Here is a 6,219-nt window from a genome sequence, read left to right on the forward strand (position 1 = left end):
TGATTGTAACAGTAGCAGCGGAAAGTAAATAAGCGAGAACCAGTATATGGAAAACTCGTAGGCACCGGATCAGTGATGGATAATTATGCCGGATGCGGTTCATCATGTAACAGTCATAACATAGGGTGACACAGAACTAGCTCCAATTCATCAATGTAATGTAGGCATGTATTCCGTATATAGTCACACGTGCTTATGGAAAAGAACTAGCATGACATCTTTTGTCCTACCCTCCCGTGGCAGCGGGGTCCTATTGGAAACTAAGGGATATTAAGGCCTCCTTTTAATAGAGAACCGGAACAAAGCATTAGCACATAGTGAATACATGAACTCCTCAAACTATGGTCATCACCGGGAGTGGTCCCGATTATTGTCACTTCGGGGTTGCCGGATCATAACACATAGTAGGTGACTATAGACTTGCAAGATCGGATCAAGAACTCACATATATTCATGAAAACGTAATAGGTTCAGATCTGAAATCATGGCACTCGGGCCCTAGTGACAAGCATTAAGCATAGCAAAGTCATAGCAACATCAATCTCAGAACATAGTGGATACTAGGGATCAAACCCTAACAAAACTAACTCGATTACATGATAAATCTCATCCAACCCATCACCGTCCAGCAAGCCTACGATGGAATTACTCACGCACGGCGGTGAGCATCATGAAATTGGTCATGGAGGATGGTTGATGATGATGACGACGATGAATCCCCCTCTCCGGAGCCCCGAACGGACTCCAGATCAGCCCTCCCGAGAGGTTTTAGGGCTTGGCGGCGGCTCCATATCGTAAAACGCGATGATTTCTTCTCTCTTATTTTTTTCTCTCTCCGAAAGCAAATATATAGAGTTGGAGTTGGCGTCGGAGGGTTTCCAGGGGGCTCACGAGGTAGGGGGTGCGCCCTAGGGGGGGGGGCGCCCCCCACCCTCGTGAGAAGGGTGTGGGCCCCCTGGTCTTCATCTTTGGTGAGGATTTTTTATTGTTTTTTCTAAGATGTTCCGTGGAGTTTGAGGTCATTCCGAGAATATTTGTTTTCTGCACATAAAATAACACCATGGTAATTCTGCTGAAAACAGCGTCAGTCCGGGTTAGTTCCATTCAAATCATACAAGTTAGAGTCCAAAACAAGGGCAAAAGTGTTTGGAAAAGTAGATACGACGGAGACATATCACATACACCCACCATATACCTTCCTCAAAACAGCCACCATACCTACCTATTATGGCATTTCCATAGCCATTCCGAGATATATTGCCATGCAACTTTCCACCATTCCGTTTATCATGACACGCTCCATCATTGTCATATTGCTTTGCATGATCATGTAGTTGACATTGTATTTGTGGCAAATCCACCGTTCATAATTCTTTTATACATGTCACTCATGAGTCATTGCATATCCCGGTACACCGCCAGAGGCATTCACATAGAGTCATATCTTGTTCTAAGTATCGAGTTGTAATTCTTGAGTTGTAAGAAAATAAAAGTGTGATGGTCATCATTATTAGAGCATTGTCCCAAGTGAGGAAAGGATGATGGAGACTATGATTCCCCCACAAGTCGGGATGAGACTCCGGACGAAAGAAAAGAGGCCATAAAAAAAGAGAAAAGGCCCAAATAAAAAAATGAGAGAAAAAGAGAGAAGGGACAATGCTACTATCATTTTACCACACTTGTGCTTCAAAGTAGCACCATGATCTTCATGATAGAGAGTCTCCTTTGTTACCACTTTCATATACTAGTGGGAATTTTTCATTACAGAACTTGGCTTGTATATTCTAATGATGGGCTGCCTCAAAATGCCCTAGGTCTTCGTGAGCAAGCAAGTTGGATGCACACCCACTTAGTTTCTTTTTGAGCTTTCATATGCTCATAGCTCTAGTGCATCCCTTGCATGGCAATCCCTACTCACTCACATTGATATCTATTGATGGGCATCTCCATAGCCCATTGATACACCTAGTCGATGTGAGACTATCTTCTCCTTTTTGCCTCCTCCACAACCACCATTCTATTCTACCTAAAGTGCTATATCCATGGCTCATGCTCATGTATTGCGTGAAAATTGAAAAAGTTTCGAAAATGTCAAAAGTATGAAACAATTGCTTGGCTTGTCATCGGGGTTGTGCATGATTTAAATACTTTGTGTGGTGAAGATAGAGCATAGCCAGACTATATGATTTTGTAGGGATAACTTTCTTTGGCAATGTTATTTTGAGAAGACATAATTGCTTAGTTAGTATGCTTTAAGTATTATTTCTATGTTAATATTAAACTTTTGTCTTGAATCTTTCGGATCTGAATATTCGTACCACTATTAAGAAGAATTACATTGAAAATATGCCAAGTAGCATTCCACATCAAAAATTCTGTTTTTATCATTTACCTACTCGAGGACGAGCAGGAATTAAGCTTGGGGATGCTTGATACGTCTCCAACGTATCTATAATTTTTGATTTCTCCATGCTATATTATCTACTATTTTGGACATTATTGGGCTTTATTATACACTTTTATATTATTTTTGGGACTAACCTACTAACCGGAGGCCCATCCCAGAATTGCTGTTTTTTTTGCCTATTTTAGGGTTTCAAAGAAAAGGAATATCAAATGGAGTCCAAACGGAATGAAACCTTCGGGAACGTGATTTTCTCAACGAACATGATCCAGGAGACTTGGACCCTACGTCAAGCAACCAACAGGGAGGCCACGAGGTAGGGGGGCGCGCCTACCCCCCCAGGCGCGCCCTCCACCCTTGTGGGCCCCCTGTTGCTCCACCGACGTATTTCTTCCTCCTATATATACCTACGTACCCCCAACGATCAGATACAGAGCCAAAACCCTAATTCCACCGTTGTAACTTTCTGTATCCACGAGATCCCATCTTGGGGCCTGTTCCGGAGCTCCGCTGGAGGGGGCATCGATCACGGAGGGCTTCTACATCAACACCATAGCCACTCCGATGAAGTGTGAGTAGTTTACCTCAGACCTTTTTGGATCTCAATACAAAGTTCTCCCCCTCTCTTGTGGAGATCTATTCGATGTAATCTTCTTTTGCGGTGTGTTTGTTGAGACCGATGAATTGTGGGTTTATGATCAAGTTTATCTATGAACAATATTTGAATCTTCTCTGAATTCTTTTATGTATGATTGGTTATCTTTGCAAGTCTCTTCAAATTATCAGTTTGGTTTGGCCTACTAGATTGATATTTCTTGCAATGGGAGAAGTGTTTAGCTTTGGGTTCAATCTTGCGGTGTCCTTTCCCAGTGACAGTAGGGGCAGCAAGGCACGTATTGTATTGTTGCCATCGAGGATAACAAGATGGGGTTTTTATCATATTGCATGAGTTTATCCCTCTACATCATGTCATCTTGCTTAAAGTGTTACTCTGTTCTCTTGAACTTAATACTCTAGATGCATGCTGGATAGCGGTCGATGTGTGGAGTAATAGTAGTAGATGCAGGCAGGAGTCGGTCTACTTGTCTTGGACGTGATGCCTATATACATGATCATACCTAGATATTCTCATAACTATGCTCAATTCTGTCAATTGCTCAATAGTAATTTGTTCACCCACCATAAAATACTTATGCTCTTGAGAGAAGCCACTAGTGAAACCTATGGCCCCTGGGTCTATCTTTATCATATTAATCTTCCAATACTTAGTTATTTTCATTGCTTTTATTTTACTTTGCATCTTTATCATAAAAATACCAAAAATATCATCTTATCATATCTATCAGATCTCACTCTCGTAAGTGACCGTGTAGGGATTGACAACCCCTTATCACGTTGGTTGCGAGGATTTATTTGTTTTGTGTAGGTGCGAGGGACTCGCGCGTAGCCTCCTACTGGATTGATACCTTGGTTCTCAAAAACTGAGGGAAATACTTACGCTACTTTTCTGCACCACCCTTTCCTCTTCAACAGAAAACCAACGCAAGTGCTCAAGAGGTAGCAGGCCTCATATGCAAACCTGCTACAACTTTAGCCAATTGCTAGTTTATGGTTATGAACGACGGCTTGGCAATAGCTCTGTTTGTTTGATTCTTGTTATAAGTATTACCATCACAAAAGTTTAACTATATGGTTGCTCTCAACATTTGAGCTTTTTTTTCTGGTCAGATCCTAAACAAGGAGTAGCGGAGAAAGAAGTCAGAAAGTTTACTAGAAAGGAGGCCTTGTGGGCAAGAGAAAATGAAAAACTACCATTGATCAGAATGCAATACAATAAATATCAGCAGCCAACTGGACCTTATGCAAAAGAATTCCCCGCAGTAGTGACAACACTTATTAGAACTAAGAAATTCCCTGTAAAATACACAGATTGGAGAGATGTCCCAGTTGAACACAAGGAAAAACTAATTGATGACTTATCTGCAATCTATGTAATGGATGAGTGCTTAAAGATGCGTACCTTGTAGACTGCTGCAAAGAAATGGAGATCTTTTAAAGCTGATATGAAAACAAAAGCTTTCAAAACTGATGACCCCTTGCAGATTTTTACAAAGGATGAACTACTTAGTTGCCATGATAAAAGAATTGATCCTGAACAATGGAAAATTCTAGTTGAGTATTGGTTATTTGAGAAAGGACAGCAGAGCAGTGAACGTGGCAAACAAAGTCGTTCTATGGTGGTAACACCTCATACAAATGGAAGCAAGAGCTTTGCCCGTGCAGGGTATGAATGGGCATGCAAATGACCTTTACTGTTTACTATAGTAATATTATATATCTAATGTAATGGGCATGGCTGAACTGTTTTCTCTACTGATGTAGGCTAAAGAGCATGGCTATGAGCCAACTAGATATGAATTATTTATGAAGACACATACTAAAGCAGATGGGGTTCCTCTAGATAAAGCTCTATAAAAAAATTGTAAGTATGCTTAATTTTCCAATTATGTGCACATATTGTCCTTGCCCAAATTGGTTATATATCACCAAGATTTTCTGAAGTTACAAATATTATGCTTTTGAGTAGACTGAACTTACAAATAAAGCCAAGGATCATCATGAATTGCTCGAAGTACCCATAGAGAAAGGTGATATGTTCTCTCATGTATTTGGTCATGATCCAAGGGGATATATTCGAGGAGTTGGTTTAGGACCAACTCCTGCTAGTCTGGGCATAGATGGGCATCGCAAGTATACATCCACAAGGGTACAAATGGCAAACCGTCGTAGTGAAAAAACAGAGGAGAAGAACAAATTACTAATAAATTGTCTAGGAGTACTTTTTGATTAGGTGAGAGATCTTAGGGAAAAGGTGGACAGTGGGTGAGGGAATCCTGGATTAGGGGGTGTCCGGATGGCCGGACTATACCTTCAGCCGGACTCCTAGACTATGAAGATACAAGATTGAAGACTTCGTCCCGTGTCCGGAAGGGACTTTCCTTGGTGTGGAAGGCAAGCTTGGCGATACGGATATGTAGATCTCCTACCATTGTAACCGACTTTGTGTAACCCTAACCCTCTCCGGTGTCTATATAAACCGGAGGGTTTTAGTCCATAGGACAACATACAGATCAACAATCATACCATAGGTTAGCTTCTAGGGTTTAGCCTCTCTGATCTCGTGGTAGATCTACTCTTGTACTACCCATATCATCAATATTAATCAAGCAGGACGTAGGGTTTTACCTCCATCAAGAGGGCCCGAACCTGGGTAAAACTTCGTGTCCCTTGCCTCCTGTTACCATCCGGCCTAGACGCACAGTTCGGGACCCCCTACCCGAGATCCGCCGGATTTGACACCGACATTGGTGCTTTCATTGAGAGTTCCTCTGTGTCGTCGCCATCAGGAAGGATGCCTTGCCCCGTCTTTAAAGACGGCACCATTGCTAAGGGAGCTTTGGCTGTCGGCCAAACCCTCCGGCTAGGTGGTTTTCTTATGACCTCCTGTTCGGCTTCTGCGCCGATGATGACCTCTCGAGCCATCGAAAACAACCTTCATGTCAGCTCGGAACTCGCCGAGCAGTTAGATCCAATGGAGCTCTCCTCCATAAAGGAGCTCTTGGATCGCATCGCCGCCCTGGGAGTCGCTACGGATTATGACCAGATTGGGCCTAAGCCCGATCTGAGAGAGATTAACTCTCCCCATGTCACCCATCACATTGCCGTGGTAGAGGGACAGTGCGGCGACCCCTCATCTATCTTAAGGACTAGCTACGTCCGGATTCCCGATCCCTCCAAGCCGGATACCCGCGGAG

Source organism: Triticum urartu, chromosome 3A (genome assembly GCF_056163025.1).
Source record: "Triticum urartu cultivar PI428250 chromosome 3A, HENAU_Tu73, whole genome shotgun sequence".
Lineage (NCBI taxonomy): Eukaryota > Viridiplantae > Streptophyta > Magnoliopsida > Poales > Poaceae > Triticum > Triticum urartu.